Here is a 27,909-nt window from a genome sequence, read left to right as displayed (position 1 = left end):
GGGAGGCGGAGGTTGCGGTGAGCCGAGATAGCGCCATTGCACTCCAGCCTGGGTAACGAGCGAAACTCCGTCTCAAAAAAAAAAAAAAAAAAAAAAAATTACCTGGCAGGGGAGATACCATGATCATGAAGGTGGTTTTCCCAGGGTGAGGCTCATACATTGTACTCCAGATGTGCCGACTGCTGCAATTTTCCCAAATGTGGGAAACAGGACTGCACAATTTGTGGTAGTGGGGGACTGTGTTTGCGCTTTCCCCTGATAAAATATAAAAATAAATTTAAAAATTACCCAGGCGTGGTGGTACACCACTCTTGTAGTTCAAATACCATGCTTGTAGTTCACTACACCTCCCAAGCTTGTAGTTTCAACTACTTGGAGGCTGGGTGAAGAGAATTGCTTGAACCCAGAGGCAGAATTGCAGTGAGCTGAGATCTCGCCACTGAACTCCAGCCTGGGTGAAAGAGTGAGACTCCATCTCACAAAAAAAAAAAAAAAAAAAGGATGGAAATTTTTCTTTCTTTTAAAATAAAGATGAGAATCTTGCTTTGTCCACCAGGCTGGGGTCCAGTTCCTCACCTCAAGCGATCCTAGCCTCAAGTGAGCCTCCCAAAGTGTTGGGATTACAGGTATGAGCTACCACACCTGGCCTAGCCTGGAAATATTTGCACCTGACTTAGGAGGTTGTATTAAGTGTCTTTCAAGTTCTTTTACATTCTGAGCCAGGCACTGTGGCTCACACCGGTAATTCCACCACTTTGGGAAGCCAAGGGAGGCAGATCACCTGAGGTCAGAAGTTTGAGACCAGCCTGGCCAACATGGTGTAAACCCTGCCTCTAATAAAAATACAAAAATTAGCCAGGCATCATAGTGTACATCTGTAATCCCAGCTACTCAGGAGGCTGAGGCAAGAGAATCCCTTGAACCCAGGAGGCAGAGGTTGTACAAAGCTGAGATCTTTCACCATTGTACTCCAGCCTGGGTGATGAGAGCAAAACTCCATCTCAAAACAAAGGTCTTTTATATTCTGTCTTTATTCATCCATTCTAGAGAAATCAAAACTGGATATTACAGGGATGGTTTAGACAAGAAACTGGAATAAGTAGACCCACTCTCTAAAAATGGGCTTTACACCTGTAGCCAAAAGATTGCAAAGTGAGACAGGGTGAGGTAGTCAAACCTGTAGTCCCATCTAGCAGGGAGGCTGAGATGGATCATTCCAGCCCAGGAGATTGATGGTGAATTCACCCAAGACTGCACCACTGCACTTCATGCACTCCAGCCTGAAAGACACAGTAAAACTCTATCTCAAAAAAAAAAAAAAAAATTGCAAAGTTAAAATGCTGTTGTTTAGGGCAGGGCAAAGTGGCTCACTCCTGTAATCCCCAAACTTTGGGAGGCCAAGGTGGGTGGATCATGAGGTCAGGAGTTCGAGACCAGCCTAGGCAATATGGAGAAACCCCCATCTCTACTAAAAATACAAAAATTAGCTGGGCGTGGCAGCAGGCACCTGTAGTCCCAGCTACTCGGGAGATTGAGGGAGGAAAATCACTTTAACCTGTGAGGTAGAGGTTGCAGTGAGCTGAGATTGCACCACTGCACTCTAGCCTGGTGACAGAGTCAGACTCCATCTCAAAAAAAAAAAAAATATATATATATATATATATATAATATACATACTGTTGTTGTATTTAAAATAAAGTGGTTAGACATACATCGTATTTTATTATTTTCTACATTAACTCACTTCTTCAATAACTAAACATCTATGATTCCCTAACATATAAAATAAATATATACAGCTTCCAAACACATGTTACAAGTCCAGGCAAGTTGGCTCACACCTGTAACCCCAGCACTTTGGGAGGCGGCAGTGGAAGAATTATGTGAGCCCAAGAGTTTGAGAGGAGCCTAGGTGACACAGGGAGATCCTGTCTCTACAAAACAATTTTAAGTAAATTAGCTGATCATAGCAGCATGCACCTGTTGTCCCAGCTACTTGGGAGGCTGAAGTGGGAGGATCATTTGAGCCCAGGAGCTCAAGGATGCAGTGAGCCATGATTATGCCACTGCACTCCAGCCTGGGTGACAGAGTAAAATCCTTCTTAAAAAAGCAAATAAATAATAAAACATGGCAGAAAAAATGACTGATATGCTAAAATACTGATAATACATTTAGGAAAAGGAAGATTAGAACAAAATGTTCAGTACATTCACATCTTAGTAAGTGTGCCTTGTTACATGACTAAATAGAAATCCAACAGGAGTCTACTACAAAATCCTGACAATTCCACCCAGAGGTGAACTAATAGATAATTTTATTTTCTTCCTTCTGCTTTCCTTGGATTTTCCAAATCTTGTAAAACTATGATTACTTTTATTTCTTTTCTTTTCTTTCTTTTCTCGTTGAAACAGAGTCGCACTCACTCTCAGCAAGGCTGGAGTGCAGTGGGGGCCATCTCGGCTCACTGCAACCTCTGCCACCCAGGCTCCTGTCTCAACCTCCCAAGTAGCTGGAATTACAGGTCTGTGTCACCATGCCTGGATAATTTTTCTATTTTTAGTAAAGATGAGGTTTCACCATCTTGGCCAGGCTTGTCTTGAACTCCTGCTTTCAAATGATCTGCCTGCCTAGGCCTCCCAAAGTGTTGAGATTACAGGCATGAGCCACTGCCTCTGGCCTAAGACTTTTATTTATTTATTTATTTGTTTGTTTGTTTGTTTGTTTGTTTGTTTTTGAGACCGAATCTTACTCTGTCACCAGACTGGAGTCCAGTGGCACAATCTCTGCTCACTACAACCTCCCGAGTTCAAGCGATTTCCCTGCCTCAGCCTCCTGATTAGCTGGGAGTACGGGCACATGCCACCATGCCCAGCTAATTTTTATTTTGTATTTTAGTAGATATGGGTTTCACCATATTGGCCAGGATGGTCTCAATCTCCTGACCTCATGATCTTCCTGCCTCTGCCTCCCTAAGTGCTGGGATTACACGTGTGAGCCACAGCGCCCAGCCAGATTATTTTCATAATCAGAGGAAATATTACTTAAGTTTTCATTAGTCTTTCCAGCTCTTCTTGTGGAAATGCTATTCAAAAAATGATTGTGACAGAAAAGACCGTAAGTGCTACCTGAGCACATAGAGGTCACTCAGTGAGACAGAAACTCAGTTTCTGTGGAGAATGAACTGCAGTGACACAGATTCCTCTGCAGGATAAACCACAGGGGAGTGCACAGCACCCCTGTCACCTGAGGGGGAGGGGACACCAGGAGACACAACATGGATGAGGGGGGACAGGGCAGAGCTGGGGGAAAGCTCTAGAAAGGTCAGAGCCTGGGTTGATCCTGTTCAGATTTCTGACTTCTTTCTGCTCCTCCTCTATCAGAGCTGCTCACACTGTCTCCTTTTCTCAGAACCCAGGGCTTAAGTGATGAGTTGTTATTGAACCAGAGACCAGGGTGCACAGGACAAGCACCTGTGTTAAAAAGTGCTGTATCAGCTGGATTCAGTGGCTCAAGCTTGTAATCCCAGCATTTTTGGTGGCCAAGGTGGGCAGATCATGAGTTCAGGAGTTCGAGACCAGCCTGGCCAATATGGTGAAACCCCGTCTCTACTAAAAATACAAAATTTAGCTGAGTATAGAGGCATGCACCCAGTTCTTGGGAGGCTGAGGCAGAAGAATTGCTTGAATCCGGAAGACAGAGGTTGCAGTAAGCTGAGATCATGCCATTGAACTCCAGCCTGTTGGACAAAGCAATACTCTGTATCTTAGAACCACAGGGGACTCACAGTGGTTTCATTGCATCAAATAAATTATTTTTGGATAGTGTAAATAAAGGATTTGATGAAAAGAGTCCTAAGTTCAAATTTTCATAGTAAGACATAGATACAACAGTTTATTTACTTTTTGACACAGGGTCTCCCTCTGTTGCCCAGACTGGAGTGCAGTGGCATAATCAGGACTCCCTGCAACCTTGACCTCCCAGATGCAAATGATCTTCCCATCTTAGCTTCCTGAGTAGCTGGGACTATAGGCGCTGTCACCACACCTGGCTAAATTGTGTGTGTGTGTGTGAGTGTGTGTGGAGATGAAGTCTCCCTATGTTGCCCAGGCTGGCCTGGAGCTCCAGGACTCAAATGATCCTTCTGCTTGGGTCTCCCAAAATGCTGGAATTGCAAGTGTGAGCCACCAAGCCCAGTCTTAAATTCTTAAAATTATCTGTAGCACATGTGAATAGAGTTTGTGAACTGTACACAAACTTTAAAGTCATAATTGGCATTCGCCTGAGAACAGTGTAGCAGAGTTATGCTTTTGCAGGAATCTCAGCCAGCCAGTAAATATTCACTAAACAATGACTCTTCAGGGCCCCTGCTGTATACAAAGATACAGATTCCTTAGTAGTTGTCAATATCACCTTAACTACAATCATTTGAATAGAAGGTGCCTGAGGCTGAGGGGTCATCAATTCCAGTATCTAATTCAGACAATACTGACCCCCAGGCCATCTGGCACCAACCCCATTTGCACTCCAAGCTATTCTTGCCAATTCTCTCTGAGCAACACATTATAAATGTAGTCTCTGGTAATGAACAGCAGAAACAGACACCATATCTCTACTAAAAATACAAAAATTAGCCTTGCCTGATGGCAGGCATCTGTAAGTCTCAGCTACTTGGGAGGCTGAGGGAGGAGAATCACTTTAACCTGTGAGTTGGAGGTTGCAGTAAGCTGAGATTGTATCACCCAGCCTGGGTGTCAGAGTGAGACTCCATCTCATGTATGTGTGTGTGTGTGTATGTATATATATATTTAAACAACAGAATATATGTGTGTGTGTATGTATATATATATTCTGTTGTTTAAATTTAAAATAAAGTATTTAGACATATACTTGGATACTGAGTATCAATTCCAAGTGTAAATTGTTTGACAATAAAAAAATACAATTAAATAATAGCAGGAATAGGCTGGGCATGGTGGCTCAAGCCTGTGGCCCAGGACTTTGGGAGGCTGAGATGGGCAGATCACTTGAGATCAGAAGGTTGAGACCAGCCTGCCTAACATGGTGAAACCCAGTCTTTACTAAAACAACTATAAAAATTACCCAAGTGTGCCAGTAATCCCAGTTATTCAGGAGGCTGAGGCCTGAGAATCACTTGAACCCAGAAAGTGGAGTTTGCAGTAAGCTGTGATTGTGCCACTGCACTCCAGCCTGGGCCACAGAGTGACACCCTGCCTCCAATAAATAAATAAATAAATAATACCAAGAGTGAAGAGCTTTGAAACACAGATATATGTGAGGGTGGGTGTGGTGGCTTATGCCTGTAATCCCAGCACTTTGGGAGGCTGAGGTGGGTGGTTAACCTGAGGTCAGGAATTTGAGACCAGCCTGGCCAACATGGTGAAACCCCAGCTCTACTAAAAATACAAAAATTACACTCTCTGGGCTCGGACGGCACGCTGCCAAACATACTAAGAAAGTTGGGACTGTCAGTAAATACGGGACCTGCTATGGGGCCTCCCTCCAGAAAATGGTGAAAACAATTGAAATCAGTCAGCATGCCAAGTACAGTTGCTCTTTCTGTGGCAAAACCAAGATGAAGAGACAAGCTGTGACATCTGGCACTGTGGTTCCTGCATGAAGACAGTGGCTGGTGGTGCCTGGACGTACAATACCACTTCCGCTGTCACGGTAAAGTCCGCCATCAGAAGACTGAAGGAATTGAATGACCAGTAGACGCTCCTCTACTCTTTGAGACATCACTGGCCTATAATAAATGGGTTAATTTATGTAAAAAAAAAAATTACCTGGCAGGGGAGATTCCATGACAATGGAAGTGGTTTTCCCAGGGCAAGGCTCACCATTGTACTCTGGATGTGCTGACCCCTGCGATTTCCCCAAATGTGAGAAACTGGACAGCATAATTTGTGGTAGTGGGAGACTGCCTTTGCCCTTTCCCCTGATAAAATATAAAGATTTTAAAAAATAAAAAAAAATTAGCCAGGCACGGTGGTACATGCCTGTAGTTCCAACTACTTGGGATGCTGAGTGAGGAGAATTACCTGAACCCAGAGGCAGAAGTTGCAGTGAGCTGAGATCACGCCACTGCACTCCAGCAGCCAGCAGAGCAAGACTCCATATCAAAAAAAAAAAAAAAAAAAAAAAGGCTGAAAATTTTTCTTTCTTTAACAATAAAGATGGGGATCTTGCTTTCTAGACCAGCCTGGTGTCCAACTCCTTGCCTCAAGTGATCCTCCTGTCAGCCTCCCAAAGTGTTGGGATTATAGGTATGAGCCACCACACCTGGCCTAGCCTGGAAATATTTGCACTTGATCTAGGAATTTGTATTAAGTGTCTTTAAAGTTCTTTTACATTATGAGCTAGGCACTGTGGCTCACACCAGTAATCCCAGCACTTTGGGAAGCCAAGGGAAGCAGATTACCTAAGATCAAGAGTTTGAGACCAGCCTGGCCAACATGGTAAAACCGTGTTTCTACAAAAATACAAAAATTAGTCGGCATGGTGGTGTGCATCTGTAATCCCAGCTATTCCGGAGGCTGAGGCAGGAGAATTGCTTGAACCCAGGAAGCAGAGGCTGTGCAGTGAGCTGAGCTCTCTCTCCATTGCACTCCAGCCTGGGCAACAAGAACAAAACTCCATCTCAAAAAAAAAAAAAAAAAAAGGTCTTTTATGTTCTGTCTTTATTCATTCATTCTATAGAAATCAAAACTGGATATTACAGGGATGGTTTAGAAAAGAAACTGGAATAAGTGGACCCTCTCTCCAAAAATGAGCTTTACGCCTGTAGCCAAAAGATTGCAAAGTGACACAGGGTGAGGTGGCTCACACCTATTATTCCAGCACTTTTGGAGGCTGAGGCAGTTGGATCACTTGAGTCCAGGAATTTGAGACCAGCCTGGACAACATGGTAAAAACCTCGTCTCTGCAAAATATACAAAACGATGCACCTGTAGTCCCATCTAGTCGGTAGGCTAAGATGGGAGGATCATTCCAGCCCAGGAGGTTGATGATGCATTCACCAGAGACTGCACCACTGCACTTCATGCACTCCAGCCTGAATGATACAGTAAGACTCTATCTCAAAAAAAAAAAAAGATTGAAAAGTGAATAGGCTATTGTTTAGGGCCAGGCATGGTGGATCACTCCTGTAATCCCAGCACTTTGGGAGGCTGATGGGGGCGGATTATGAGGTCAAGAGTTCGAGACCAGCCTGGCCAATATGGTGAAACCCCCATCTCTACTACACATGCGAAGATGGGTTTCACCATGTTGGCCAGGCTTGTCTTCAAATCCTGGTTTCAAATGATACACCTGCCTAGCCCTCCCAAAGTGTTGGGATTAAAGGCATGAGCCACCGCATCTGGCCTGAGATATTTATTTATTTATTTATTTATTTTTGAGACAGAGTCTTGCTCTTTCACCAGGATGAAATGCAGTTGCACGATCTCCGCTCACTGCAACTTCCTGGGTTCAAGCCATTTCCCTGCCTAAGCCTCCTGAGTATCTGGGAGTATGGTTGTATGCCACCACACTGAGCTAATTTTTATTTTGTATTTTAGTAGACACCAGGTTTCACCATATTGGCCAGGATGGTCTCAATCTCCTGACTTCATGATCTTCCCGCCTCTGCCTCCTAAAGTGCTGGGATTACACGTGCGAGCCAGTGCCCAGCCAGGTTATTTTCATAATCAGAGGAAATATTACTTTTTTGTTAGTCTTTCCAACTCTTTTTTTTTTTTTTTTTTTTTTTTTGAGACGAAGTTTTGCTCTTGTTACCCAGACTGGAGTGCAATGGTGCAATCTCGGCTCACCGCAACATCCGCATCCTGGGTTCAAGCAATTCTCCTGCCTCAGCCTCCCAAGTAGCTGGGACTACAGGTGTGTGCCACTACACCCAGCTAATTTTTTTGTATTTTTAGTAGAGACGGGGTTTCACCATGTTGACCAGTGTGGTCTCGATCTCTTGACCTCGTGATCCACCCACCTTGGCCTCCCAAAGTGCTGGGATTATAGTGCTGGGATTATAGGCGTGAGCAACCATGCCTGGCCTAGTCTTTCCAACTCTTCTTGTGGAAATGCTATAAATGGATAATCAAAAAATGATTGTGACAGAAAAGGCCTTAAGTGCTACCTGAGCACATGGAGGTCACTCAGTGAGAGAAACTCAGTTTCTGTGGAGAATGGACTGCAGTGACACAGAATAAACCTGGGAAAGACTGAATTTCCTCTGCAGGAGAAACCACAGGGGAGTGCACAGCACCCCTGTCACCCAGGGGTTGGGGGAGACCAGGAGACACAGCAAGGATGAGGGGGGACAGGGCAGAGCTGGGGGAAAGCTCTGGAAAGGTCAGAGCCTGGGTTGATCCTGTTCAGATTTCTGACTTCTTTCTGCTCCTCCTCTATCAGAGCTGCTCACACTGTCTCCTTTTCTCAGAACCCAGGGCTTAAGTGACAAGTTCTCATTGAACTGGAGACCAGGATGCACAGGACAAGCACCTGTGTTAAAAGGTGCTGTATCCTAGAACCACTGGGGACTCATGGTGGTTTCATTCCATCAAATAGATTATTTTTCAATGGTGTAAATACAGGATTTGATGAAAAGTGTCCTAAGTTGAAATAATAGAATTTGATAGCAAGACATAGATACAAGTTTATTTACTTTTTGACATAGGGTCTCCCTCTGTTGCCCAGACTGGAGTGCAGTGCACAATCACAGCTCACTGCAACATCGACCTCCCAGGTTCAAGTGATCCTCCCACCTTAGCTTCCTGAGTAGCTGGGACTATAGTTGCTCTCAACATACCTGGCTATTTTGTGTGTGTTGTGTGTGTGTGTGTGTGTGTGTGTGTGTGTGTGTGTGTGTGTGTGTGTGTGGAGATGGGGGTCTTCCTATGTTGCCCAGGCTGGTTGTGAACTCCTGGAATCAAATGATCTTCCTGCCTGGGCCTCCCAAAGTGCTAGAATTGCAGGTGTGAGCCACCTTGTCCGGCCCTGAATTCTTAAAATTATCTGTAGCACATGTGAATAGAGTTTGTGAACTGTATAAGAACTTTAAAGTCATCATCGACATTCTCCTGAGAATCTTGTAACAAAGTTAGGCTTTTGCAGGAATCTCAGCCAGCCAGTAAATATTCACTCAGTGCTGACTCTTTTCCAGGCCCTGTGCTGTGTGGAATGATGCAGTTTCAGTAGGAGTTGTCACTATCCCACTAACTACAGTCATTTGAATAGAAGGTGCCTGGGAGTGAGGGGTCATCAACTCCAATATCTAATTCAGACAATGCCTACTCACAGCCCATCTGGCACCAACCCCATAGGCGCTCTAAGCCATGGTTGCCATCTCTCTCTGAGCAACACTTGAGAAACCTAGTCCAAGATAAAGAATAGCAGAAAACTATACTGCAAACCAAGCTAAATATCAATTGCAAATGTAAATTTTCTAATTGTCTGACAATAAAAAAATACAATGTAAATAAAAGCAGGAATGGTCTGGGGGTCATACCTCATGCCTGTAACCCCAGCACTTTGGGAGGCTGAGATGGGTGGATCACTTGAGGTCAGGAGGTCCAGACCAGCCTGGCTAATATGGCAAAATGTGGTTTCTACTAAGAAAATACAAAAATTAGCTGAGTGTCATGCCATGTGCCTGTAATCCCAGTTATTCAGGAGGTGAGGCCAGATAATCACTTGAACCCAGAAAGTGGAGGGTGAGCTGAGATTCTGCCACTGCACTCCAGCCTGGGTGACAGAGTGAGAACCTGTCTCCAAAAAACAAGTCTATAAATAAATAATACCAAGAGTTAAGAGCTTTCAAAAACATATATGTGATGCTGGGCATGGTGGCTTCTGCCAGTAATCCCAGCATTTTGGGAGGCCGAGGAGGCTGGATCACCTGAGGTCAGGAGTTTGAGATCAGCCTGGCCTACATGGTGAAACCCCATCTCTACTAAAAATACAAAAATTAGCCAGGTATGGTGGCGGGCGCCTGTGATCTCAGCTACTCAGGAGGCTGAAGCAGGAAAATTGCTTGAGCCCAGGATTTGGATGTTGTAGTGAGCCCAGACTGTGCTATACTCCAGCCTGAGCAACAAGAGCGAGACTCCATCTCAGAAACAATGGCAATAAAAAATAGCCTGGGCGCAATGGCTTAAGCCTATAATCCCAACACTTACGAGACCTAGGCGGGCAGATCTCAAGGTCAGGAGTTTGAGACCAGCCTGACTAACATGGTGAAACCCAGTTTCTACTAAAAATATATAAAAATTAGCCTGGTGTCATGTCACACAACTGGAATCCCAGATATTCAGGAGGTTGAGGCAGGAGAATTGATTGAACCCGGGAGGCAGAAGTTGCAGTGAGCCGAGATTGTGCCACTGCACTCCAGCCCAGGTGACAGAAGGTCAGGAGTTTGAGACCAGCCTGGCCAGCTTAGTGGCAGGCACCTGTAGTTCCAGGTACTCTGGAGGCTAAGGCAGGAGAATCACTTGAACCCAGGAGGTGGAGGTTGCAGTGAACCAAGATTCGCACCATCGCACTCCGTCTCAAAGCAAACAAACAAAAAGAAAAGAACAGATATATGTGGAAAATCACCAAAAGAATGTCAAATTTAAAATGAAATGTTTAAATATGGATTGTTTTTTCTTATTTCCCACATTTCCTCAATTCATCAGTAACTATCGGGCTGTGTGATGCCTCCTGCCTGTAATGTCAGCACCCTGGGAGGCCCAGGTAGGAGGAGTGCTTAAGCTCAGGAGTTCAAGATCAATCTGGGCAACATGGTGAGATTTCATCTCTATAAAACATAAAAACATAAAAATTAGCCAGGTGTGTTGGCATACACCTGTAGTCTCAGCTACTTGGGAGGCAAGGTAGTAGGACACTTGAGCTGGGAGGTGAAGGCTGCAGTGAGTCCTGATTGCGTTGCTGCCTGGGTGATGGAGCGAAACCCTGTTTCAAAAAACCAACAAACAAAAACCAACCATCTGCAATTCTCCACCATGTCAAATCAACATATTGGGAACAAGAAACAGAGAGGTGGAAATCTAGTTTCACTTCAGGGGTAACTATTCCTAGTATCTTGCTAGATTTTTTTTTTTTTAAACAGAGTCTCCCACTGTCACCCAGCACCAGGCTGGTGTGCAGTGGCATGATCTCAGCTCACTGCAACCTCCGCCTCCCAGGTTCAAGCAATTCTCCTGCCTCAGCCTCCTGGGTAGCTCGGACTACTGGTGCATACCACCATGCCTAGCTAATTTTTTTTGTATATTTAGTAGAGACGGGGTTTCAGCATGTTGGCCAGGATGGTCTCGATCTCTTGACCTCATGATCCACCCACCTTGGCCTCCCCCAGTGCTGGGATTACAGGCTTGAGCCACCGCACCCAGCCCTAGATTTTTTAAAGTACTCAGTAATACACTATAGCTAAAGAGCAAAGCATATTTTGTTTGTTTTGAGACGGAGTCTTGCTCTGTCACCAGGCTGGAGTGCAGTGGTGTGATCTCAGCTCACTGCAAACTCTACCTCCCAGTTGAAGCAATTCTCCTGCCTCAGCCTCCCAAGTAGCTGGAATTACAGGCACCCACCACCACAACTGGAGAATTTTTATATTTTTAGTAGAGACAAGGTTTCGCAATGTTGGCCAGGCTGGTGTTGAACTCCTGATCTCATCATCCACCTGCCTCGGCCTCCCAAAGTGCCAGGTTTACAGACATGAGCCACTGCCCCTGGCCTGTTTTATTTTTTTCAGACAGATTCTCTCTCTCTGGAGTACACTGGTGCTATCATGGCTCACTGCAGACTTGGACTCCAAGGCTCAAGTGGTCTTACCTTCATCGGCTTCTGGAATAGATGGGATTACAGGCACATGGTACTACACTTGGATACTTTTAAAGATTTTTCTGGCTGGGTGCAGTGTATAAGGCCTCTAATCCCATTACTTTGGGAAGATGAGGCTGGCAGATCACAAGGTCAGGAGTTTGAGACGAGCCTGGCCAATATGATGAAACCCCATCTCTATTAAAGGGAAAAGAAAAACAAAAACAAAATGAGCTGAGCTTGGTGGCAGGTGCCTGTAGTTCCAGCTACTCTGGGGTGAGGCAGGAGAATCACTTGAACCCAGGAGGTGGAGGTTGGAGTGAACCAAGATCACAACCCTGCCCTCCAGCCTGGGTGACAGACCAATACTTTGTCTCAAAAAAATTTTTTTTTCTTAGAGACAATATCTCACTATGTTGCCCAGGCTGGTCTTGAACTCCTGGTCTCAAGGGATCCTCCTCCCTTAGCCTCCTGAAGTACTGGAAATGCAATCATGAGTCCCCATGCCCAGCCAAGAAAACATTTTTAAAATGAAATTTATCTATTAATCACCAAGGAGTTAGATTTTTTTTCATATATGGCTGGAAAATAAGGTGTTTCTTTTAAAAAATGCAGTGTTTTGTTTTCTCTAGATATCCTTTTTTTTTTTTTTTTTTTTTGAGAGAGTCATGATCTGTAGCCTGAGCTGGAGTGCAGTGAGGTGACCTCAACTCATTGCAACCTCTGTCTCCCAGCTTCAAGTGATTCTTCTGCCTCAGCCTCCCAAATAGCTGAGACTACAGGCATGCACCACCACGCCAGGCTAATTTTTGCATTTTTAATAGAGACGGGGTTTCACCATATTGGCCAGGCTGGTCTTGAAATCCTGACCTTGTGATCCACCCGCCTCAGCCTCCCAAAGTGCTGGGATTACAGGCATTAGCCACCGCACCCGGCCGTCATTTACTTATTATCAAGTATTATGTACTGTTCATAATTGTATGTGCTGTACTTTTTTTTTTTTTTTGAGATGGAATCTCACTCTGTGTCACCCAGGCTGGAATGCAGTGGTGTGATCTCAGCTCACTGCAATCTTTGCCTCCAGGTTTCAAGAGATTCTCCTGCTTCAGACTCCTGAATAGCTGGGACTACAGATGCATGCCACCATGCCCAGCTAACTTTTGTATTTTTAGTAGAGGGAGGTTTGACCAGGTTAGCCAGATGATCTCAATCTCTTGACCTCCTGAGCCACCCGCCTCAGTCTCCCACAGTGCTGGGATTACAGGTGTGAGCCACCTCACCCAGCCATTGCTTCATTTTTTTGTTGTTTTGTATGTGTGTTTCATCCAATTCTTCATTCAAAACACCAAGAACCTGGATGTCTCACAGCCAAGACCTTCCAGTGCAGTATCAATGTCAAGGACCTGGCACCAGATTATCATATCTGGACAATGAGAATCACCTGTCATGATTGCCTAACAGACCACCTGCTTCCACTTGAGCAACTCCTCTTCCTTACCCTTCTCTAATTCCTGTTTTCCTAGTAGTTACATTTCTTCCCTGCTATATAAACCCCTGATTTTAGTTGGTCAGGGAGATGGATTTGAGACGGATCACCCATCTCCTCAGCTGCAGCACCAGCCTTCTTCCCCAGCAATACTCATTGCTCAGTGATTGGCTTTCCGTGCGGTGAGCCATGGTACCTAGATCAAACTCCTGGCATCTTGGTAATGTAATAACCTGCTTTTTGCCAGTGAAAACTAACTCTTTCTTTCTCAGACTAAAAGCTGCTCAGGCTTTATGTTAGCTTCTTGAGCCTGACAGACTCCATCTTAGCTTCTTCATTTTAGTTATTTTCCCACCATTAAGTATGTAACTACAGTATATAGCTGGGGCAGGCTGACACTGGGCACCTCCAGGAATGCAATTGTTGATATGATGCTGAGTTAAGTGATACCAGCAGAGCCTGGGAATGCAGGTGCTGTCGAGTTCCCAGAGCCCCCATTATCTATAAGTCATATGTCTTTCATGACAGCTTTACCCCTCACACCTGGCACTGTTTTATTTCTCATGTACTAGTTTATCTTTTAACTTTTTGCTTACTCTGCTTCTGTGAAAAATTTGCTTCAGCTAGGTTCCCACTCCCTTTCAAAACTAGGGTATAAAAGACCACCTAACTTTTCTTAGGGGCTGAGAGAATTTTGGGTGTTAGCCACCTCTCAGTCACCGGTGTAATAAAGGACTCATAATTCAATCTCAGAGTGCGGTGCATTCCTTGACTCGCTCGGGTACAACAGTAATACTTTTTTTAGGTAAGAAAGTTGAGAAATGTCACATGACTTCCTCAAGTTCCTACAGCCAGAAAAGGGCAGTGCTGGGTTGGAACTCTGCTGGTCTAGCAGCTAAAGTTAATGTAAGTAGGCAACATGCTAGCTTTTCTTCCAACAAAACTCTGTGAAAATGAACCCTAGCTCTTCCCTTAAAGCCCAGCAGCCCCGTGTGAGCTGTGTAATCTAAAAGAACCTCAGTTAGCTCCTGTGGGAAGGGGGTGGAATAGTTTTCCTGCACTGTTGTTGGGATGTGTAAATAAGATAATTAGTCAATGCTCTCCAGCCAGAAACCACTAGGAACACACCTATAGTTAAGAAAGTTGAGTTTGATTCTCATTGAAAAGAGGGAAAATGCAAACGATGGGAAAGCCTGGGGGTGTCTCAGTGAGAGGGTGTTAGAAAATGTTATTAAAGGATTTGAGGTTTTTTAAGCTTCCTTGGGAGAAGTTTAAGAAAGCAGAGCTTTTTTCTGAGTTGGATAGGGTCAGGAAACGGGTAATTCTATGAATGTATATCCTCATAAATCTTACCACAGGGCAAGCAGACTACACTAAGTCTACAGCTGTAATTAGGCTGGGTGTGGTGGCCCATGCCTATAATCCCAGCACTTCAGGAGGCTGAGGTGGGAGAATTGCTTGAGCCCAGGAGTTTGAGACCAGCCTGGGCAATGTAGCAACACCCTGTCTCCAGAATAAAATTTTTATTTTTTGAGGTGGATTCTCACTCTGTTTCCCAGGCTGGAGTGCAGTGGTGCGATCTTGGCCCACTGTAACCTCTACCTCTCAGGTTCAAGCGATTCTGCTGCCTCGGCCTCTGAGTAGCTGGGATTACACATGCATGCAACCACGCCTGGCTAATTTTTTATATTTTTAGCAGAGACAGGGTTTCACTGTGTTAGCCAGGATAATCTTGACTTCCTGACCTCATGATCTGCCCCCCTTGGCCTCCCAAAGTGCTGGGATTTCAGGCATAAGCCATGGCACCCAGCCATCACAAAAAAAAAAAAAATTTTTTTTTTTTGAAATGGAGTTTTACTCTTGTTGCCCAGGCTGGAGTAAAGTGGCACAATCTTGGCTCACTACAACCTCTGCCTCCCAGGTTCAATCAATTCTCCTGCATCAGCCTCCGGAGTAGCTGAGATTACAGGCATGCACCACTATGCCCAGCTAATTTTGTATTTTAAGTAGAAATGGGGTTTCACCATTTTGGACAGGCTGGTCTCGATCTCCTGACCTTGTGATCCACCCTCCTTGCCCTCCCAAAGTGTTGGGATTACAGGCATGAGCCACCAAGCCCAGCCAACACAAAATTTTTTTTTTTAAATCAGCCAGGTGTTGTGGCATGTGCTGTAATCCCAGATACTCAGAAGGAGGATTGCTTGAGCCCAGGAGACCAAGGTTGTAGGAAGTCATTGTGCCACTGTACTCCAGTCTGGGTTACAGAGTGAGATTCTGTCTCAAAATAAAAGCTACAATTGGTAATGAAGCAGCAGCCAGTTCTATTAGTCAAAACAACTGCTCTATTTGTGGGTTGAACAATGTTTATGCTCTGTCTGTTTTCAGATGTGATGCTGGAGTGGTCTTATTCCAGTCTAGATCCATCCTGGTCACAGAGGAGTCTTGTCTAACGGTGCTGTGGAAAATTGTTCATGATCATGTTCAACAAGAGAACATGGCCCAGGATAGCCCCAGGCCAGATCTATTTCAGAATGTAAGGTATCCATCCCAGTGCTGGACTCACAGATGTTGAAACCACAGGGGTTATGACTCTCATGGTGTATAGCCAAATGCCATCCCAGACCTCTGAGCCATGGTGACACAGGTAGGTGCATTCTGGAGAGGCTAAAAGACAGATGTCCCATTAGAGAGTAATGACTCATTTTCCTCCTTGGCTTCAGACATTACATGAAGCCATTTCCTTTAGCCCAGGGAGAATTTTGGACACAGCAAAGAGGGGCCTGCAAGTTACACGCCCTATCCTGTGCTCTGCCTTTGCCTCCTTCATGCAGCAAATATATAGTGCATCTCACGGCTGGGCTAGATACTGTGACACCCACCACCTCATGAAAAAGGCAGAGAAGCAAACAGTCTAGCTGAAAAAGTGTAAAGGCATGTAGTGTTCAGCAATGGCAGTGGTGCCCACACTTTCCTATACACTGGAATCACCTGTGACTCTTTCCAAACACTAATGGCTGGGGTCCCATCCCACTGAGTTAAGTGACTTGGGCTTCCACTCTGGGATTCCAGCTTTTAAAACCTCCCTGGACTGGCTGGGCATGGTGGCTCATGCCTGTAATCTCAGCACTGTGGGAGGCTGAGGCAAGTATATCATAAAGTCAGGTGTTGGAGACCAGCCTGACCAACACAGTGAAACCCCGTCTCTACTAAAAATACAAATATCAGTCGGGTGTGGTGGCATGTGCCTGTAATCCCAGCTACTCAGGAGGCTAAGGCAGGAGAATAGCTCAAACCTGGGAGGTAGGAGTTGCAGTGAGCCGAGATCATGACACTTCACTCCACCCTGGGTGACAGAGCAAGACTCCATCTCAAAAAACAAAACAAAACAAAACTCCCTAGGTGATTAATATGCAGCCAAGTTTGGGTACTACTGGTTTAATACATCATTTCTGCAGGTTTGGTGGGGGCTGGAGGGGTGCAGTCGGGGTGGGGAGTGGGCAATGGGTGGTGTCACAGATGTTAAATTGGATAAAAGCTTTGGTCCCTCATTCCAGTCACTTGCATTTGGATGTAAAACATGGCATTGTATTTCAGGACATTTACAAATCCCAAGAAGAGGATAAAGGAATGCCTATGGGTCTTGTGGTCCCCAAGTGAAAAAAGTCCAGCTGCAGGAGTGTCCACCTCCAATCAGGGTGACGGGAGCTCTCTGTCCTGTCCAGAATGGTGCTGGCCCTTTGTGTCAATCTTTACGTGCTGTAATAACAAAATACCCAAGACTGGGTAATTTGTAAAAAACAAAACAACAACAAAACACCCAGGAATGTGTTTCTTACAGACACATCAAAGAGACCAAACTCCCTCCCTCAAGCTCTTTTACAAGAACACTGAGACATTGACAAGTGCTGAGCCCTCACCTCCTGAAGGCTACACCTCTAAAACATATTGAATTGTTTTGAGGGAGACCCATTCAAAGCGTAGCACCCTTTGACTTAAGAGAAGCTCTGGGCCGGGCACGGTGGCTCACGCATGTAATCCCAGCACTTTGGGAGGCCGAGGCGGGTGGATCACGAGGTCAAGAGATCGAGACCATCCCGGTCAACATGGTGAAACCCCGTCTCTACTAAACATACAAAAAATTAGCTGGGCATGGTCGCGCACGCCTGTAATCCCAGCTACTCAGGAGGCTGAGGCAGGAGAATTGCCTGAACCCGGGAGGCGGAGGTTGCAGTGAGCCGAGATCGCGCCATTGCACTCCAGTCTGGGTAACAAGAGCGAAACTCCGTCTCAAAGAAAAAAAAAAGAGAGAGAGAGAGAAAAAAAAGCTCTGGCGCTGTTGTCACCCAGCTGATTCCTCCAGGCAGAGCGCCAAGAAGCAGCCCAGTTGATCCCAAGGCGCACAAGTGCGCTCACCAGGCTGCGCACTGGCGGGTCGGTGCACAGGGGCAGGGCGGCTGCACGCGAGCGCTTGGTTCAGGGAACCCAGGCTGCCCTAGCCTCGGCTACATAAGCGCATGGAGTCTCCCTGTCGACCCAGTCGCCCCACCTGTCAGCGGTTGGTCGCTTCGCGGTGCAGCGCTGGGCACGCAAGACCCTCCAGCGGCTATTCTCAGCGCAAGCACCAGCCCTCAGCGACAGAGCTAAGAGCCCCCCTCCCCTCCGCCCCACCCCAGAGCAGGTGAGCACAGCTTCCTGGCTGGGGAGCCTTGGAGGAGAAAGGGCGCCTGGGTCCCAGGGTCCCGCCAACAGGATCAAGCGATCCTCCTGCCTCTCTGGATGCTTTTCAGACATGACGGGCGAGCATTCTGAACCCCCCAGCCGGCTTTGTCTGGAGAGCTACTGAGGTTTTCTACCATCTAGTCTTGGGATGCTGAAGCCTCAAGAGATTGGAAATGAATGCAATTCTCAGCCACCTGGCAATGTTGGTATGCGAGCTCAAGAGTGGTCTCATTCCATTGGAGAAGTTCTTGTCTTTCACCATGGAATCGTTTACTCTTGGGGTGGGGGAAGAGTGCCACTCAGAAGTAGCTTAAACTTCCTTTTCTTCTTCTTCTTTTTTTTTTTTTTTCAGCAGAGTCAGGATTTTTGTCCTCCAGGTTGCAGCACAGTGGCAAATTATAGCTCACTGTGCCCTGGAACTCCTGGGCTTAAGGAGTCCTCAAGCCTCCCAAGCAGCTAGGAGTACAGGTGCATGCCACTTCTTAAAGGAGACTCGCCACAGAGAACAATGGGCCACATTAGCTTTTGTTAATTGGTGAAAAGGTTTTGTTGGTCCATACAGATACGGCTACTCTATGGACAAACAAAACCATTTCACCAATTAAATTAGCCACCCCGCATCATGAATGTGGTGATTAACAACTTGGATATATCAGTTTCACTGTGTTAGCCAGGATGGTCTCAAACTCCTGACCTCGTGATCCCCCCGCCTCGGCCTCCCAAAGTGCTGGGATTACAGGTGGGAGCCACCACACCCGGCCTATCTTAGCTGTCTTGTTGTGAATGTGGGGTCTTGTGACAGGGTATCTCCTGTGTCCTGGGGGCTGATCTGCACTCTGCCTGATGGCCCAGCTACTTTGCCAGACCCTGCCTGCTTGGTCTTTACTGGGTTGCTCCTGCTATGAATGGTTATAGCCTAGGTGTGGGACGGCATTTCCTCTGTTGAATGTTGGTGCTGGGAAGCCCTCTTGCAACCACTCCTTTAATCTCCTCCTCTCTCCTGGGAGAAGCTGGAGAGAGATACAGGTCATGGGGGCCTCCTCTGGGAGAAGGGAGATGGAGAGAAACACCAGATACCCCTCCATCCACTGCAGCTGTTGAGTTTGATTTCTTATTCTATCTGAAGGATGCTTTTTAGAACAGCAGACACATGTATACTAAACACATTTTTGAACCTCAAGAGAGGCAGTAATAATGGGATGGAAGTGAGGCCACATGGGTCCAGTTCCAGCCCTGAAATTCAGCCTCCATGTGGAAGCTCAGGGCCGTAGTGTCATCAAATGGCATTGAGGTTTCTCCTGCCATTGATACATGTTTGCAGTAGGTATTATTTCTGCATCATTTGCATTTTCAGTTATGATACTTCACCTCTTTCTCAGTATCACACACAATTCAGTGTTGACTGTGATATTCTCAAAAGCACACAGGCCGGGCATGGTGGCTCAAGTCTGTAATCACAGTGCTTTTGGAGGCAGAGGCAGGTGGATCTTTGGGGCTAGGAGTTTAACACCAGCCTGGGCAACAAAGTGAGACCCCATTTCTTTTTTTTTTTTTTTTGAGATGGAGTCTCGCCCTGTCACCCAGGCTGGAGTGCAGTGGCACCATCTCGTCTCACTGCAACCTCTGCCTCCCAGGTTCAAGTGATTCTCTTGCCTCATCCTCCCAAGTAGCTGGAACTACAGGCACCCACCACCACATCTGACTACTTTCTGTATTTGTAGTAGAGATGGGGTTTCACCATATTGGTTAGGCTGTTATAGAACTCCTGACCTTGTGATCTGCCCACTTAGGCCTCCCAAAGTGGTGGGATTATAGGCATGAGCCACTGCCCCTGGCCATGAGACTCCATTTCTATAAACATATTTAAAAATGATCCAGGCATGGTGGCATGTGCCTGTGGTCTCTCTACTTTGGAGGCTGAGATGGGAGGATAGGTTGAGCCTGGGAGGTCAATGCTGTAGTGAGCCATGATGGTGCCAGTGCACTCCAGCCTGAATGACAAGAGTGAGACCCTGTCTTAAAAAAAAAAAAAAGAAAGCATACAAATGATTTTACTAGTTAGATATTAAAGGAGTTTCAACCCACTCTTTTATTTCTTCTCTCTCTTAAAAACTATATGTTGCCTACAAGAAATTCTATTTCTTCTGTCCTGTAGAATTTTTATTTCACTCCATAAATTTACATTTATGTAAATGACATCAGGATATCATGGATCTGTCAAGTATTCTGTAGATCTACTTAACATTTAAATAACTTTTGAATTGTTTTTCAACTTGTTTCTATTATATCCATCAGGTTATATGTGGACAAATGATTTGGTAACAACCAATGTTGACACAGAATGAGTGCTGTGCACAGGACGTTCATTGATGTCTGTCTCCTACCACATCTTTATCTCTCAAAACAAATTTGGAATTCAGTCATGTTTGGAATTCTTAGTTCCAGTTTAAGCATAAGCCTCTCCTATGGATGTGGCTGATTTTTACTCTAGATATTATCCCCATTCAATTAGCCACTTTAAAACAGGCCTCTTCATTCAAGCCTAAAATTACAGCCCCATAAAGAGCAAGTTTGGACTCTGTATGTTGGGAATTGGGTTGTTTTTCATGGTATTCATTGCTATGTTCAAATAAATGAACCTGAAAGATGTTACTTTTTCATCACTGCAAATGACACAGTAATAGAGATATTTAACTGGCAGCAACCAGAATAACAGATGTTCTTTTACACTGATTTTCCTGGCTGTTTAAAAATCTACTTTATAATATTTCTGGTTTTCTTGTTGAGAATCCATTTTAATAATATTTGCACTGTAACATGCTTCTGGTCTCTACTCCTTTGTCAGGCCTAGGGCAATAGCTAATTGAGACAATGCCATCACTAGGAGGGCATCTTCACTAAAGGGCACTGTGGAGCACTGCGTGAGATGCAGTCACCTGTCAGAAAGGGGGCTAAATTTCAAACAAGGAACGTGGTGTTGCATCACAATGAAGTAAGTAAGTGTCCAGAAGGAACGTTTGCAGTACTGTGTTTTCCAAAGTGCTGAGTGATATTGTAGTTTTTGTTTGTTTGTTTGTTTGTTTGTTTGTTTGTTTTGCTGGAATTTCTATGAATACATTCAAAATAAAAAGGTTTTTGGGTTTGTTTTTTTTTGTTTTTTTGAGATGGAGTCTGGCTCTGTCTCCCAGGCTGGAGTGCAGTAGCATGATCTCAGCTCACTGCAACCTCTGCCTTCTGAGTTCAAGTGATTCTCCTGCCTCTGCCTCTCAATTAGCTGGAATTACAGGCACCCACAACCATGCCCTTTTAGTAGAGATGGGGTTTAGTACTTTTAGTAGAGATGGAGTTTCACTGTGTTAGCCAGGATGGTCTCAAACTCCTGACCTCATTATCCATCCACCTCATCCTCCCAAAGTGTTGGAATTACAGGTGTGAGCCACCGTGCCTGGCCAAAAAGTGTTTTTTTAATATTTAAATATTTTGATTCATAGTAGATGTATATATTTAGGGGATACATGAGATGTTATAATTCAGGAATGCAATGTGGAATAAGCACATCATAGAGAATGGCCGTATATATCCATTGAGTTACAAACAATGCAATTACACTCAAGTTAGTTTAACATGTACCATTAAGTTATTATTGACTATAGTCATCCTGTTGTGGTATGAAATAGTTGGTCTGATTTATTTTTTCTAATTACTTTTTCAGTACTCGAATAAAATGTTTTTTAATGACTTCCTTCCCCATATACCAGTGATAGCAGTGTTTTATTTACAATAATTATAGTTTTTTTTGAGACAGAGTTTCACTCTTATTGCCTAGACTGCAGTGCAATGGCATGATCTCAGCTCACTGTAGCCTCTGCCTCCCAGGTTCAAGCAATTCTCCTGCCTCAGCCTCCTGAGTAGCTGGGATTACAGGTGTCCACCACCATGCATGGCTAATTTTTTTTGTAATTTTAGTACAGACACATTTCACCATGTTGGCCAGACTGGTCTCCAGCTCTTGACCTCAAGTAATATGCCCATCTCAGCCTCCCAAAGTGCTGGAATTACAAGTGTGAGCCACTGCACCTGGCCTCAAATTTATATTTGAAATTTAGAAAGATTGCCAAGACCCTAGAGTTATGCATGTTCTCACAAATTTCATACCACTTCTTCTAATTGATGGTTCTTACACCTTGACAGATGACTGAGTTCAAAATGATCAGAATTGAACCATTTCAAAAAGGACAAGTGGTGACTTCCAATAACCAGACAATAACCGAGTTTGAGCACCCTCTTCTGCTCCTTCCCTCTGATGGAATTCTCATTTTCCCTGGCCTCCCCCATTGACGTTCATCCAGTGCCCATGCTGCTGGATCAGCCTTTCTGGAGCCACATCCAGATTAGAAAGATGAAGGTCTTCCAGCCTTTTGGGAGATGACAATATGTTACCAAAATCAACAAATTAATAGATTTACTTCCTTTTTGTATTTTTGCAATGTTCTGTGAGATATCAAGTCACTTTCCTGGTAGTTTCTCATTTAGTATTTCACTGTACTGCTTTAAAAAAAAAATGGTCAGGCCTCAACCCTAACAGTCACTTTGAGATCTTGGTAAAAGGTTGTGTTTAGAGTCTGATACAGGTTTTGAAATGGCCCTGAAAACAGGTTTTTCATAGACTGTCTAGGCAACTTTCATGGGGCAGAAGTTTAGAAAGCTAGGAGCAATCTGCCAGCACTGAGAAATACCTAGATGGCGGGGCCATCCCTTGGAGCCCATTCTTCAATCTAGAAAGTGGTCAGAGAGGAGAGCTGTGGAGTGGGGAAGAGTCCACGTACACATGTTAATGCACATTAATAAGTGGATGGTGCAGATGATCTGAGGTGTTGGGTCCTAGGCGGAGAGTGGGAAGGATTCCTGTCACTTTTTGTCCCCTTCCAGCTTCACCTGCAGTATTTGAAATGCCTGGAGAATCCTTAACTGAAACTCTGTACTAGTCAAATGTGCTGTACCTTAGCACAACCACTTTAAAAGGTGGAAGTAGGAAAACTAGCTCAATGAGAGGGCTAATATTTTTATGGGTCCAATGATTTGAATTGGTAGACATATATGCCCTCCTACATGATATAGGAGATACAGTGCAAAAAACAAAGTGTTTTTTCCTACCCTCACTCACCACACACTACTCCTCACATGCCCAGCAAGCAAGCCATTTCTCTGCAGATTCTGCAGTGCACACCAGCTGGGTATCCTCTAATTCAACTCAATTCTGATAATAGCTATCTAGAGTTAGTGTCAGATCCCACAGGTTAAGGGCTTAGTCCTAGAAGACTGTCCCCCACTTCAGAGGCCAGTTATAAGACTGAACTGCCAGAACTTCTGATCCACAGGCTACAAACTGGGTCTCCCAAGACTCCACCCAGGGGTTTGATTAATTTGTTAAGAGTGGCTCGCAGAGCTCAAGGCAACACTTTACTTACATTTACTAGTTTATTAATTAGAGGTATAATAAAGGATACAGATGAACAGCAAGATGATGATACCCAGGGAGCTGTCTGGAATGGTCCCAGCACTGGAGCTCTTATCCCTGTGGAGTTAGGATGCACAGATGCCCAGCATGTGGATGTATTTGCAAACCTGGAACTTCTCTGAACCCAGTCCTTTTGGTTTTATAGAAGTTTTAATTTGTAGGCATGATTGATTGCATCATTGGCCATTGGTAATCAACTGGATTTTCAGCCCCTCCTCTGTCTCTGCTGGTTATGGGGTGGAGCTGAAAATCCTAACCTTCTAATCCAGCCTTGGTTTTTACTATGACCCACTCCCATCCTGAAGCAATTCAGGGGCCTTCAGCTACCAGTCACCTCATTAACATATAAAGGATTATATGTGAATTATATAGCATATATTATTATGTTATATAATTATAGATATAATTATAATATACAATTATATTATAATTATATGCTATATTATATAGTTATCTAGTAATTAATTAGCATATAATCCTTTGCATGCTAATATATTACTACACTATAAAATTAGCATGTACACTCTCATTTCCCCCTAAAACCAAGAAATGGCAAAATGGAGATGAAAGTTCAGATCTCCTGCTTTTCTGTTTAGGTTACTGAGGTCACTAAGTGTCTCAGTGTGACGCTAACATTTAGATAAAGACAGGTAGGTAAGAGCAAAGCTGTATGTTTTTCTTTTTAAGCTACTTGAATTCTTTTTGGTGTCTGAATTTCTTAAAATTCCAACCTAATTTGTGCTGCCTTTGAAACAGTCTTACTATTGGAATTATCACTGTGAATGAACATTACACTCTAACAGTGTAATATTATATGAAATAGTACCATTTAGTCCTTAAAATTGTTTGGAAAGCAGTAATTTGAGGGGGCATTTAAATGTATTTTTAAGTGCTTAAAATAACAGCTAATGCTACACTTTTTTTAAAATAAGGAGAGTATATTATCATTGTAAGTATCTATTAATGATTGAAGTGTTCGGAGGAACTACTGAATTCATCATCTGTTTTTAGATAAAGCACAGACTAAACCCTCTTAACAGTTACTCAGTTGATTACCCTTGCTGGCAACTGGAGGAAAGAGTGGATAAAAACTGCCACTGCCAATCTGGAGTTGGAGGTTATCAAAACTGATGGTGTCTCGGAGAGGGCAGAAGCTGTTACCATCTGCAAGCTTAGGATGACTGAAGAAATGGCAAGGAAAGGATCAGAGCCTTGCCACAGCCCAGAGTTTATGTAAGTGCTTGAAAGACATCATCTCTCTTGAAGTTCAAGATATGCTGGAAGGTGAGCAGAAAATTACCTTAGTTATTTGTTTGGAATCAAATATCCTTGGAATAGCTACAGAATGAGTTGCTTGGTTATTTATAAGCTTGGGTTCAGAGAGTTAATGCAAATGCAACAGCAAGCAAGGGGCTGCCATCCTCTTAGTAAGGATGGTGTGTGCAGCTGAGTCAGAGGAAGGGTTGAAGCCCAGCCCCAGTGCTGCCCTAGCTTTGGGAGTGTAAGCAAAGTCTCAACCTAACTTGAAGCCTCTCTGTTCCCATCTGTGAAATGGATGCAATCCCCCACAACCTGGGCTGTGGTGAGAACGCAAGGAGACCATGCACATCAAGATCCACACAGGTGGCCTGGCTCAGTAAGGGAGCGGTCACGTCACTCTGGCACTTGAGACAGGGCTGGCATCATTGAGCCTTCTTCTGAGCCTTCCATGGCACTGAAGCAGGGGTCATGGGGGCCACTGGGTGGTGCCAGCAATATTCAACTGGCTAAGAGGGGAAGGGAGGAAGCAGAGCCCACAGAGTGCTGGAGGGGGTTGTTCTTGGTCTTGATCCAGAAAACCACAGGGTTCCTTGTCTTAGTTTTCAAGTACTTCTCTTTGTGTGTGTGTGTGTGTGTGTGTGTATGGACATATCACATTGCTATAAGTGAGCTCAAATCAATTCCAGACTTTGATTATTATATATTGTTACCATGGTTAACTGATGTAGTGTTTTTCTAAGAATCCTCAGTAATTCAGAGAGAGCTTTTATTTAAAATTCTATTTAGATTTCTTATTCCTTAGGACATGTAAAAGTACATCAACACCCCAAAAGGTTATATCGGAAGTCAAGGTATTATGATCTGTCTGCATGCTTTTCAGGCATGGTGGGCGAGCGTTCTGAACCCCTGGCCCACTTTGCCTTGAGGATCACTGAGGTTTTCTACTCTCTAGTCTTGTGATGCTGAAGCCTCAAGAGATTAGAAACAAATGCAATTCCCTCCCACCTGGCAAGCTGGGATGCAAGCTCAAAGGTGAGCTCCTCATCCCACTGGAGCAGTTCAACTGGCAAAATGCTACTTTTCTTGGACTTTCTATGGTGGGATCATTTACTTTTCAGGAGGAAGAATGCTACTCAGAGATAGCTCTCATGGAATCAAGGGAAAACTGTCTTATTTTCTTAAAAAACACTTGCCTCAGGAAATAATGGGTCTCACTGGCTCTTGTTAATTGGTAAAATGTGTTTTTTTGGTCTGTGTAGATATCAGCATCAGGAGTGTGGTGATTAATATTCTGGATATATTTTACATTATTTGATCCATAGATTCGTAAGTCACGGATGATGGGAAGAAAAGGAAATCTGCTTTTTGACACTGTTCTTCTTTGCATTATTGACTTGCAAGTCCTATTTCAAGCATCCTATTCCTCGGTTGTCATTCCTTTGGCTCTTTGACAACAGTTGGTTTTGATCCCAGCTCTCTGGCTCCTAGGCCAAGGCTACATGAGTGTCAGCCAGGGTAAATTGTTCACCGGGTGTTCACACTGATTCAGGACAACCTGCATTGTCCCCACAGCCCTTTCACCACAGGAATAATTATGGTTTTTCTTCCCTCTAATGATGAGAAGGTGTGTTTTTATTTAAAACCAGGGAGATTCCTATTACGTCCTCATCTGTGCATTTCTCTTGACAAAGGATTTTTCTGCACACAATGGCTCTCATTTGGTCCTTCTGCTGTATTCCTTTAGGAGAAAAGTTTCCTCTTCTTGTTTTTCCATGAGAAAGCACATTTCTCTCCATTCTTCAAAGAGAACACAGCAGCTGCTGAATTTTTAATGCATTCCTGAGAGAATGGTGGTTTCCAGCAGTCAGCCTAGCCCATGGCTCATTTTCTGGAAGTACAGAGTGAGACTCCATCCCTCCTGCCCTAGGGTCTTCCATGGGACAGCTGTGCAATACTTGCAGGTGAAAATTTTCCAAGAGCACAGCTAAGCCTGGTTGTCCTGAATGTAGGACTCCTGCATGTGGCTAATTATCAGCTCCACCTGGGCTGTTTTTAACCTGGTCCCTACCCATATTGTTAATTAGGATCCACGTGCTGGGGGCTCAATAAACTCTAAGTTTTAGAAAGCTCTCCAGTGAGTCTCATCATCAACCAGGTTTGGCAGCCACAGATCTACAGCTTTCTGGCTCAGAGACACCTGGGGCACAGGAGGGGTCAGAACTGTGCATGACACTGGTTGTGAACTGGCTAAGGCTACCTCGAATGTGGACCCTGGAGCCCAGAGGACCAGGACCAAGGGGTCCCTGCATGCCCCAGGCTTCTGAAGAGAAGAAAGGAAGGCTGAAAAAGCCCAAGTGGAGGAATAGAGCTGCTCTACCTCTTGGACATCCAGGGCCATCCTTGATACTGGGTCGTTGCAAGGTAGTGATGTCAGGTTCCCTTTTTAAAAAGCCCTGTGACTGGGTGCAGTGGCTCACACCTGTAATCTCAGCATTTTGGGAGGCCAAAGTGGGCAGATCACCTGAGGTCAGGTGTTTGAGACCAGCCTGGCCAACATGGTGAAACCCCATCTCTACTAAAAACACAAAATTTAGCTGGGCATGGTTGTGTGTTCCTATAATCCCAGCTACTTGGGAGGCTGAGGCAGGAGAGTCACTTGAACCCAGGAGGCAGAGGTTGCTGTGAGCTGAGATCACACCATTGCACTCCAGCCTGGGTGACAGAGCTAGAGTCCATCTCAAAAAAAAAAAAAAAAAAAAGTGAGCCCTTTTACAGAAAACTATGACATAAACAATAGTACAGTGGTACCTGAGTCACTGATGTGTGGGTACTTGCTTTTCCTTGATGTTCTAGAGTAGAGCTGCACAGTGACTTCCTTCCAGAATGGAAGGGGGATAAAAGAGTAAGTGTACAGTAGTAAAACCTGACAAACTGCCCAGCCAGCCAGCCAAGGTTAACATCAAGTGATACATCACATTAATACCACACCTGGGTAAGACACCTGAGGCCCTGGGGGACAAGGACTTAGAAACTTCCAATTCCACAGCCACTCCTCTTCTCACTGCCCTCATGGGACTTCGGGAGCTTGATGGG

General features: G+C 44.7%; 2 non-coding genes and 1 pseudogene across 2 annotated transcripts; all 3 read left to right on the top strand.

Moving 5' to 3' along the window:
- Positions 1 to 94: 94 nt before the first annotated feature.
- On the top strand, positions 95 to 258 carry LOC135272803 (U1 spliceosomal RNA). Its single transcript, XR_010340765.1, has one exon. It is a non-coding gene; the product is annotated as a U1 spliceosomal RNA (small nuclear RNA).
- Positions 120 to 6,283, top strand: LOC135272752 (large ribosomal subunit protein eL43-like; annotated as a pseudogene).
- LOC135272804 (U1 spliceosomal RNA) lies at positions 5,798 to 5,960 on the top strand. The gene has a single exon (XR_010340766.1). It is a non-coding gene; the product is annotated as a U1 spliceosomal RNA (small nuclear RNA).
- Positions 6,284 to 27,909: the final 21,626 nt, after the last annotated feature.

Source organism: Aotus nancymaae, unplaced genomic scaffold, assembly GCF_030222135.1.
Source record: "Aotus nancymaae isolate 86718 unplaced genomic scaffold, 86718_ANA_hifiasm-v0.15.2.pri h1tg000131l, whole genome shotgun sequence".
Taxonomy (NCBI): domain Eukaryota; kingdom Metazoa; phylum Chordata; class Mammalia; order Primates; family Aotidae; genus Aotus; species Aotus nancymaae.
The sequence above is the reverse complement of the archived record's forward strand: the minus strand, read 5'-3'. Positions and strand labels throughout refer to the sequence as shown.